This window comes from Tupaia chinensis, unplaced genomic scaffold (assembly GCF_000334495.1).
Source record: "Tupaia chinensis unplaced genomic scaffold, TupChi_1.0 Scaffold142961_1, whole genome shotgun sequence".
Lineage (NCBI taxonomy): Eukaryota > Metazoa > Chordata > Mammalia > Scandentia > Tupaiidae > Tupaia > Tupaia belangeri.
Window position 1 is genome coordinate 867,951 of NW_006202806.1, and position 11,566 is coordinate 879,516.

Below are 11,566 nucleotides of genomic sequence, written 5' to 3' on the forward strand. Positions count from 1 at the left end.
AAACTGATTTCAGGAGATTTGACAAAATTCTTATTGAGTCTTTCCCAATTTTTCATTATTTGATTTGCATAACTTTTTACTAAGGATCAATGTGTTTGCAGCACACTTAAGCCAAGAAGTTTGAATTGTGCCAGGCCCCTGACAGTGGAATAAGCTCACTTTCAACATGTATGCTAGAAGCTACATTTTCACTGTTTTTAATGTATTCATTTATGCCCATCAATAAAGTTTTCTTCATATACCAATAAAGGTTTTGTCTTTTTCTCACACCATGGTCTTTTATTTCTCTTCTTGGGATTGCCTATGTAATATTTAGTAATATGAGCTAGTTTGTTCCTGATTTTTATAGGAAAGCATTCTTGAATTTTCTTGTAGATTTAACTGATCAAATTAATTACATTTCCTTTATCCTAAGTCATCCTGACATTTTTTTTAAAGAAATTTTTTATAAAATACCATTTTAGCTTTTATTTTCCCATTTTTTTTAAGTTTCAAAATTTTAACAATGTGGCCAGCAGGTGGCGTGGCAGTTAAGGCACTTGATCCCACATGGCCTACTTTGCAATTCAAGTCCTGGACTAGGCAACTTGAAAATTAAGCCCAGCACCTGTGCATGTGTGCCCAAAATCCCTAGGGGAGAGCAGATGAGAAGGAATTATGGAACACCAGTACATAGGCACAGACCGGCGTGTCCTTGGACTTAGAGAGCGGGTTGTCTGGCTTCTGGGTGGTTACGCTATATTCCCAAGTGACAAAAGAGAGAATTAAAAATGGGTGATGTAGAGAAAAGCAAGAAGATTTTTGTTCAGAAGTGTGCCCAGTGCCACACCATGGAAAAGGGAGGCAAGCACAAGACTGGCCCAAATCTCCATGGTCTATTTGGGCAGAAGACAGGTCAGGCCCCTGGATTCTCCAACAAGAGCAGAGGCATCACCTGGGGAGAGGATACACTGATGGAGTACTTGGAGAATCCCAAGAACATCCCCGGAACAAAAATGATCTTCACTGGCATTAAAAAGAAGTCTGAAAGAGCAGAGTTGATAGTTTATCTTAAAAAACCTGCTAATGAGTAATAGATGGCCACTGCCTTATTTACGACAAAACAGAAATGTCTCACTTTTTTAATGTGTACTATATTTTAATTGATCTCCTACACCAGAACTCAGATCATTAATGGCTGACAGGATATTTTTGTTGGACAATCCTTATTTAAGTAAGACTGGCTTGTGGTTAAATTAAATTTTTTTTTTATTTTGATAGTAATTTCAGTTCAGTAAGTGTTATCACTATTTGCCCTTTCTAAAGATATAATTGGCAATTCATTAATGATGTTCATCTTTCTACAAAGATGGTGAATGCCATCTCAAAGCCTGGTGGAGACTGGTTTTATTTAGGCTTATATGTAACTGGTTATATGAATATATAACTGCTGGAGAAATTGTTTCACTTCTCAAAACCAAGCAGACTCACCTGCATTTTAATTTGTGTTTATTAACCTGTTAAGCAAAAGCTAAAGATAAGGTAGTCATGTCTACTTCATATATTTGGTCATAACTCTACCAATTTAATTAGAATTCCCTGTATCCAAAATACTGCCTTTTACTTACTGAAAGATATTTTAGTGTGGTTTATGTATACTATCAAATAAAGTATATGTAACACTTTACATATTTATAAATGATTTGTAAGGTCAGACGCTTTTAAAAGTCAGTGTGACAAGATTTAGTAGCATATTAAATTATACCTTTGAATTGTATTATCTAAATCAGATTAAGTTATATTTCAGGATTGTTAGGCAACTGTTCAAAACCACATAGAAACTGATTGGTAATGGTGTTTTTTGACAATTTATTAGAAGGATTAAAGTAAAGGAGATATACCATCAGCATAGATTTGTAAATTATGCCATCATAAGACTTAAGATAATTAAAAACCAAATGACAGATTAAAAAAAATGAAGGAATTATGGTTCTGGCTATCTCTCCTGGGATGTGTTTTCTCACTTTCCTCTCTTCCTCTGTCTCTCTCTAGTGAGTACACACACCTTATATATATATAAAAAAAGATTAACAATGTATATTGATAGATTTTTCCATATCCAGCCAGTCTTGTCTTCTCAAGATGATTTTTATCTTACTACAAACAAGATTCAGCATGTTAGTATTTTATTTAGATTTGTTTGCATTTATTTTCATTGTCTAAATGGTGTATATGTTTGAGTATGTGTATTTGTGTTTATGTGTGTGTTTGTGTGTATGTTGTCTTTATCAATTTGTTGTCTCCATTACGAGCAAGTTTCAAAGAATGAGTGTGAAAAATATTAGACTCTGGAGTGAGCCCATAGCCTAGTTAAGGGAGCTGGATACCCATGGCCAAACCACAGTTTGAATACCAATCCTAGAGGTTTGAAAAACATACAGGGTCTATGTGCCTGCATGCTGAGAATTGCAACAGGACTGGGAAATGGAGAAGGGATTGTAGTGTGGCCATGCCCTATAGGGTAACTTCACAGTTACCATTGTCTGTGTGTGGTTGATACAAATTTAAAGTATACAATACAATATTATTATCTACAGTTATCATGCTGTACATCAGATACAGAGAACTTTTATCTTTTAACTGGTAAGGCCCTGGTAGCCACCATTCTCTGCTTCTATGTGAGCAACTCTTAGATTTCACATAAATAACGTCATGCAATATTTTTCTTTCTTTGTCAAGTTTATTTGAATTAGCATAAAGTCTTACAGGTTCATCCACATTGTAACAAATGCAGGATTTCCTTCCTTTTTTATGACCGAATAAATATATCACTGTGGTTTTCATTTGTATTCCCCTGATGATTAGGTGATATTGAGCACCTTTTCATATAGTTTTTGGCCATATGTTGTATGTCTTCTTTGGAAAAAGGCCTATTTGAGTATTTTGCCTATTTCATAAACAGGATTTTTGTTTTTGTTTTGTTATTGAGTTGTATGAGTTCTTTATATATTTTGGTTATTAATGCCCTGGCAGATAAATGGCTTTCAAATCATGTTTTGTCCCATTCCATAAGTTTCCTTTCATTTTGTGGACTATTTCCTTTGTATCTATTTTTTTAGTTTAATGTAGTACCATTTGCTTAGTTTTAGTTCTGTTGCCTGTACTTCTAGTGTCACATTAAAAAAAAAAAAATCAATGCCAGATGAGACCAGCAGATGGTGCAATGGTAATGTCACTGAACTCCCATGTAGTCAACCACGGTTCAAGACTCAGACTTGGTGGCTTCAAATTCACACCAGGCATGAGGAGAATGGAGGAAAAGGGATTATGGTGTGACCATACCCCCTGGGGGATGATTTCTCACTTTTTGTCTCTCTATATCACTCTATCTCTCTGGAGAGTGCACATGCTCTATAGCAAAAAATCTCTCTTAAAAAGAAAAAAGAAGTCATTGCCAGATGAATGGATTGAAAAAGTGTACCACATATATACTACAGAATACTACTCAGCCCTCCCCCCCCCAAAAAAAAAAAACACAACAAGACCATGGAATTAGATTCAAAGTGGATAAGTATGGAAGATAAATTGCTAAGTGAAGCAAACCAGATCATGAAAGAAAGGAATTGTATATCTCTGTTTAATATATACTAAATGTCTGCCCTCTATGGCAGAAACTGAATTATTGGAAGGTATAAAAGCATGGAAAGCAACTGTGGATACTAGAGACAATGTAGGAGGAGGGGAAGAAGTGAGGGAGAGTATAAGGGAGGGAATCAAGGGGAGAAAGAAAGAAACAAAACGTTTAAGGGACAAAAAAGATGTAGGAGGAGGGTAAGAAATGAGGGAGAGTATAAGGGAGGGAATCAAAGGGAGAAAGAAAGAAACAAAACGTTTAAGGGACAAAAAAATGGAAAAGTATTCGTTGTTGTTAATGTGTATGGTAATATCAATGACTGGACTAATATATGGTATATTCATGCTGGGAAAATTCATTCTGTACGTTGTAATGATATATAGTGATTGAATGTAAAAAAATAATAATAAAGTAAAGGGAAAAAGACATTGTCAAGACCAATGTCTAGGAGGTTTTCCACTATGTTTTCTTACAGAAGTACTATATAAGTCTTTAAGCCTGGTTGCTTATATATTCAGGCTTTCTAACATTTTGGCTTATATTTGAGTAATTTATATAACCTAAGAGAAATATATTTTTCTCTAAATTTTCACATGCTTTGATATAATTGACAAGACTACCTTTTTGAAATTTTGTATATCATGTCCCATACATTTGTTTCAGTCATTTTTCAATCTGTGTGCATATACATGTGCTTTCTCTTTCTTTCCCTTTCTATCTCTCACACATACACACACATATGCACACACACACACACATTCTCTTTCTGTTCATTTCTCCTCTCAAAATAAACATAAAATGTATATATTTTTTACTGATCTTTCCAAGAAAACAACTTTTAGTTTCCTTGTCAATTTTTATTTCAATAATTCATTTATCTTCCTACTATTTTTTCCTTTGCTTTCTGCTTTATAACTTTGAAATATATTATAATATGTGTTTGAAATTTTACTTTCATAAAAATGTATTTGAAGCTATTTATACATTCCCTGAAGTCCTCTGGGCTCTACTACAAAGTTTTGATATGAAGTATTGTAACTTTTCCTCACTTTAACATTGTTTATAATTCATATTATAATTGTTTTAGGTATCTCCTCATTTATATTATTATGATCAGTAACCTTTATAAAAGATATTCTTGAGTTTAGACGTATCCTATTTTATTTTCTATTATTATGTGCTAGATGCAGTGAATGTAACATACAGTGATTTTTTTTATGCATTTGTTCCATTTTGTTTGAAGGTATTGTACAGAGTTGATTTTTCCAAGAGTGTCTTTATTCTCAGTAATCATTTTTTCTTCTCATATTATTTAAATCTTTCATATCACTAGTTGATATTGGTCTCTTTGATTTATCCATTTTTACAATGTACATTGATTACCTACTAAGAGGTTAGATTAGTTAATTCTTCCTTAAAATGACTATTTATATTTTTCCTTAAGTATTTTAAAGAGAGATTATTTGGGACAAAGTGATATAAGGCTACTGTATTGTCTTGTACTGAATTTTTTTTTTTTTAGAAGTTTTTGTTTAAAGGCGCGTGAAGGACAGAGAGACACAGAGACAGAAAGCAAGAAATCATCCTCCCAGGGGGGATGGCCATGCCACAATCTCTTCTCTTCCATTCTCCTCACAGGATCTTGGGCACGCACACACACGCACCCAGCATGAGTTTAAACCACCAGGTCTAGGACTTGAACCACAATCAACTATGTGGGAGTCCAGTGACATAGCCATTATGCCAACTGCTGGTCCCACCACTTTTACTTTTTAAATGCTTATTGAAATTTTAGAGAATTACTCAAATAGCTCCTCAGTTGTGAAATAAAGTGAAATGAATATAATTAAAGAAAGAAGAATCATACAACAAACTAGAGCTTAGTCTTCAACTGTTTTCAAATCTGCCTCTCCTTCAATTTCCCATATTTCAAAGAGTGAGTCTATCAATCCCATGCCTTCATCCAAGAACTAAAGTCTCAACAAGTTCTAGGACCAGTAGATGGTGTATTGGTTACATCACTGGACTCCCACATAGTCAACTGTGGATCGAGTCCTGGACATGGCAGCTTAAACTTCATGCTGGGTGCATATGTGGAAGTAGCCAAGATCCCAAGGGAAGAACGGAGGAGCAGAGATTGCAGTATGGCCACCCCCCACCCCGGGGGAGTGACTTCTCACTGTCTCTCTCTGGCATGTGCATGTGCCTTATAGCAAAAATCTCTTTTAAAAATCTCAGCAAGTTCTGTGGGTCTTTGTAAATAATACTTCTTTTTTATTGTGGACTATTGATTTCATATATAAGTGAGTCGTCATTTTAACTGCTTTTAAAAATAATCATTGATTTAATTTTATTTATCATTGCTATTTTTAAATCTGCTAAAGGACACATGCAATCATGTTTAGGGTACCTCTCTTCTCTCTCTCTCTCTCAGGAAATAAACATTTTTTGGAACTTTTCTTGCTTGGTATTTCATGATGCAGCATTCCTTACTAATCTCATTTTTCATTATTTTGCTTAGAAACCAAGCTCTAGGGGACAGCAGATGGCATAGCAGTTATATTGTGGACTCCCACATGGCCAATGGCAATTCGAGTCCTGGACCAATGGCTTGAAAATCATACCAGGAATGTGTATATGTGTACCCAAGATCTTGGGAGAAGAATGGAGGACAAGAGATTGTGGTGTGGCCATCCCCACTAAAGGGGGGGGGGATTTTTCACTTTCCCTCTCACTGTCTCTTTCTCTCTGCAAGTGCATGTACACTAAGGCAAAAACTCCTTTAAAAAAAGGAAAAAGAAAAATCAATCTCTAGTTATACTGAATTCCTTTCTACTATTTAAATGACCATGTTCTCTTTTTATGGGACCTTAGCACCTGTCATCCTACTTATCTTGTTTGCCTCCTCCAGGACATTATCTGCCTAAATTCTATTCATCCTCCTAGTCTCAGATTAAATGTCACTTTTTCAGGTAAAACTTCCCTAAAATACTCAACTCTTAGGTAGGTGCCACTCTGTTTGTTCCCTTAACTTGAAACTTGTCCCATAAGTATTGTGACTGGTCCTTAAACCCCCACTAGGAAATTGTCTCTATTAAAGCAGAATCTATTCTGAAATTTTCATAGTGCCATTGCCAGCACCTAACTCAGTCTTGGCACATAGTAGGAAACCGATACATACTTCTGGAATGATCAAATGAAAGAGTGGAATGGAAAATAAGGCAGGTACATCTTAATGTACCTGAATGTAAATGGCTGAATGTAAATTTTCCATATCAGGGACTATGTGTACATCATGGACCTCTAGATAAAATTAGTTTATAGAAAATGTAAAAGGCATTTTTTGTCTTTTTTTTTTTTCACTTTTCTTGGGAACTGTACTCAATATCCTCTGTTTTCTATTTTATCAGGTGCCCTAAAAATGGTGACTGATGCAGGCGCGTGTGCATGCATGCCCGAAATCCTGAGAGGAGAATGGAGGAGAAGGGACTGCAATGCAACCATCTCCCCTGGGGGATAATATCTAATTTTCTCTCTCACTGCCCCCTCTGTCTCTTTCCAGCCAGTGCACTTACCCTATGGCAAAAAAAGAAAAAAAAAAAGGCTTAAAAAAAGTTTGAAAAACCTTTAAAATATAAAATACCAGATGTTCCTTTTTGTATGGGATAGCCTCCATTTATGTCTGTTATCCCACTGTAATTAATCATGCCCTCTTTACTTACAAAATTGTTCAAGTTTGGACAATAAATGACATGGTCATCCTACTTAGGAAACATTCACATTCTTCTTAAAAACTCTTCAACAGAATTTTATTTATGTCTCTTGATAGACAACCACGATTTACATTTTAATGAGCACCCACTCTGCCCTTTTCTGGGCTCTATCCAGACCATCAAAGCACAATTTACATATATTTATAGGCAAAGGAAAAAGCTAGAAGGGTGGAAGGGAAGTAGATTAACAAAGGTGTTTCCACAGAGCTAGTACATACATAGACTGCTGGAGGTGTTCATCAGTGAAAATTCAATTATAGTCACCACTTTAAAAGGGTCACCTCAGAGTCACCTTCTGGCTTGTCATTGTCTATCATCTGTCTGCTCTGCAGAAAGCTGGGTTATATGCTAACGTCATAAATCTGACAATATTTTGTCTCCTAAAATTAATATGCACATATGGGATGCAAAGAAAGTAAGTTTTTCTAGCTACAGTTTTTACTTTGTGATTATTTTTCCTAACATTTGACATAGAAAAATTAAAATATTGAACCAAACACCTACTTTTGAACTTGCTGATTACTGTTCGTCACATGGAAGCTGATCAATGGACTGGTTAGGGGAAACCAGGCAATGGTTTGGCTCACATTGTGGACAACCTACTGGCTGAAAAAAGAGCTCTCCAGCAAGGATTTTACTGTGAGGAGTGACTTCCAAAATACACAGAACAAGGGACCAGCAGTTAGCATAATGGCTATGTCGCTGGACTCCCATGTAGTAGACCACGGTTCAAGTTGCGGACCCAGTGGCTTAAACTCACGCCAGGCACATGTGCGTGTGTGCCCAAGATCCCGAGAGGAGAATGGAGGAGAAGGGATTGAAGTGTGGCCATCCCCCCGGGGGGTGATTTATCGCTTTCTGTCTCTCTCTCTCTCTTTCTGGGGAGCGTACATACCCTATAGCAAAAACCTCTAAGGAAAAAAAATATACAAAGAACAACTACAATTCTAAACTTCTCAAGTGGGAAGAACCAAGTTGATGATTTCTGAAACAAGACAATAGCGACATCTGGTTTAGGAGATGCCAACTGTCTTTACTTCTATAGGAAGGATGCAGTTGTGTTCCTTCATTTCAACCCGATTTCCCCAAATATGAAAAGAGATATAAGGGAGGAAAAGGTCAGCACACAGAGATATCCTCATTTCCCATTAACACTTTTTTTCTGTCTTCTACATATGTCCTATTTTAGAGAGACCTGTACACTGAAAAATATGCAGTATCTTCAAATACCTAAATAACAGTTTTTTCCTCTCAGTGTATCTTTAGCATTTATAATACTCTTTTCCTTATAGGAAGAAAATGCAAGCCCGCTATTTCTTGTCTATTTTTAGTTTTTATTTATCCCATGCAACATGTTAAGTTCATACTTCTGCAAGAACAAAGATACTGTCATTAGTACTGCAAATCTGTGTTAAAAGAATTTTATGAACTTTGACTGAAAGAGGTCTTTAGGATTATAAATTTCAACTTCCTGGAATAATGTCTTTATCAGGGGCTGTATTTTATAAACAAGGTATATTTGAATGATCCAAGGAACACACGGGGAGCTCATAGTTAATGGCAAACCTTATGGTAAGGGATGAGGGCATATTTGTGATAATGACAAAGACTTTACATTGAAGAAATCAATCTCTTAACAGAAAGGCATATGGACTACTAATTCGAAATGCTATTATGTAGTATGAAGAACAAAGTCTTAAAAAATCAAACAGAAGAAAAAATATTCCATGTCGCAGAGAAACGTTAAGTAGGTCATATTTGAGCTGAGCCTTAAAGTATGCCTATGTATTTTCCAGAAGCAGGATATTCCAAGATTACCACAGGATGAAGAAAATGAATAACTAAGTCCATTTTACCAAAATCTTCTAGCACATTTTTAATAGTAAAACCAGAATGACATTTGTTGAAAAAGCCAGGAGGAGCAAGCTAGTGTGGTGGTTAAGGCACTGGACTCCCACTTGGCCAGTCGTGGTTCAAGTTCCAGACCTCATGGCTTGAAAATCACACCAGGTGCATGTGTGTGCGTGTGTGCCCAAGATCCCAGAAGAATGGGAGAAAAGGGATTGCAGCATGGCCATCGCCCCTGGGGAATAGGTTCTCACTTTCCCTCTCTCTGTATCTCTCCATCTCTCCACAGTGAGTGCATGCACCTATGGAAATCTCTTTCCCACAAAAAAAGAAAAAGCTAGGAACAGGCATAGAAAACAAATGAAGAGTAAGACACATGTTGATTATGAGAAAATATACTTTTAATCTTTATACTGCTACACTTGTTTTTACTGCTACACTGTACAGGATAAAGGGAATGGTGGGAGAGATAGCCTCATTTAGAGGCCACAACTGCTCACCAAACTTAAAGTCCCACCCTGGGAAACCAGATGGTTAGGAAAACAAATTGAAATTCCAAAAATCAGTTTCCATTTTCTTGCTGTATATAAGTGATTTTGGCTCGCAGATAACATACACTGGGCCAGAGAGATTCAATGCATTTTCCAGAATGAGAAATGCATTAGAAAGATGAATGTGTGGGGGATCTGTGCATGTGTGTGTGTGTGTCGATGAAATGCAAATTAGAATAATAACTTTGCCATTTGAAATGGGGTAACTACACTGTACCATAAGTAGCTAAGTACTTGAAAAACACATATTTTAAAGATGTTTTCTAGAACACTATTCTTACACTAAGTTAAGAGTGTGGGCTTGTCCCTTAGCACAGTGGTTAAGTGCTGTGCATAGAAAGCAGGATGCCACATGGCCGACCACAGTTTGAACCCCATCCCCAGAAGCTCAAAAAGGATGCTGGACATGTGTGCATGCGAACTCCAAATCTGGAAGGGATAGAGAAATGTAAGAAAAAGGATTGTGGCATCACCACACCCCATTAGAGGGAGATGCATTCTCTCTCATTTGCTCTCTCTCTTTGGAGAACACACACATCTCTGGCAAAACAAAATCAATTCAATTAAATAGAAGAAGAAAATAATTTCACTAAATAGATGTTCTGAAACAGAAAAAAGATCACATTTAAACTATCAAATTCACAAATACTTTAATAGGATAATATAAATTTCAGTATGGAGAGTTGTTGCAAACATTTTCACATGAAGTAGTTACAAATATAAATTAGTACGCTTTTACTTAAGGGACCTTGGCTAAGTATTAAGTATATTTTGACCAATAAAAAATGTTCCTAGGTATTTATCCTATGAAGATAATTTTTGTTCTGTATAAAGACACATCTAAAAGGGTATTCTCTCCAAGCTTATTTTTTTCTTTTTCTTTTCTTTCTTTTTAAGAGAGAGTTTTGCTATAGGGTATGTGTGCTCACCAGAGGGACAGAGACATAAAGCAAGAAATCATCCCCCCAAAATCATCCCCCCTTCGCCTCCATTCTTCGCTCAGGATTTTTGGCATGCACACACATGTGCCTGGTATGAGTTTCAAGCCTCCAGGTCCAGGATTTAAACCACGGTCAGTCATGTGGGAGTTCAGCAACATAACCCTTATGCCATCTGCTGGTCCCACTGTTTTTCTTTTTTTAAAGAATTATTTATTTATTTTTAGCTGTTAATTGTTATTTTAATTTGCTCTAGAGCACGTGCACTCACCAGAGAGAGACAGGGGACAGGACAAGTGAGAAAGAAAGCTGCTAGGACTGGAACTCAAACCGCAGTTGACAGTGCAGGAGTTTGGCGCCTCAACCACCACGCCATCTGCTGCCCCCCAAACTTATTTTTAATAGGAAAAAGTCAATGACAATGGAAAATTAGTTTTAAGTTGATGGGCTACCCATATCATTAAATGGTGTTGAAATTGTGAAATACCCGTGGTGAGGTAGAAAATATTCAAAATATGTTGACTAGTTTTACATAACACGTTATAAAATGTTATTTGTAGAATCATACTAACTCGAAAGAAAGATGTATATCTGCACAGGTGTCTATGTGTGGGTATGTACATCTCTTTTTCGGTACACTCTAATTATTACTAACAGGATATTTTCTACACTGATAACAATGTTCTCTGGCTGAGAGAGTTGTTTGGTTTTGCTTTCCTTTTCTTTCTGTTTTTTTTTTCTTTTATCTTTGCTTTTGCTTTGTTGTAACATTTTCCAAAACTTCTAATGTAATCTTTTTTTCTTTCTTTCTTTCTTTTTTTTTTTTTTTGGTGAGGTTTTTCC

General features: G+C 36.1%; 1 pseudogene; it reads left to right on the forward strand.

Moving 5' to 3' along the window:
• Nucleotides 1-770: 770 nt before the first annotated feature.
• On the forward strand, nt 771-1,073 carry LOC102485997 (cytochrome c, somatic pseudogene; annotated as a pseudogene).
• Nucleotides 1,074-11,566: the final 10,493 nt, after the last annotated feature.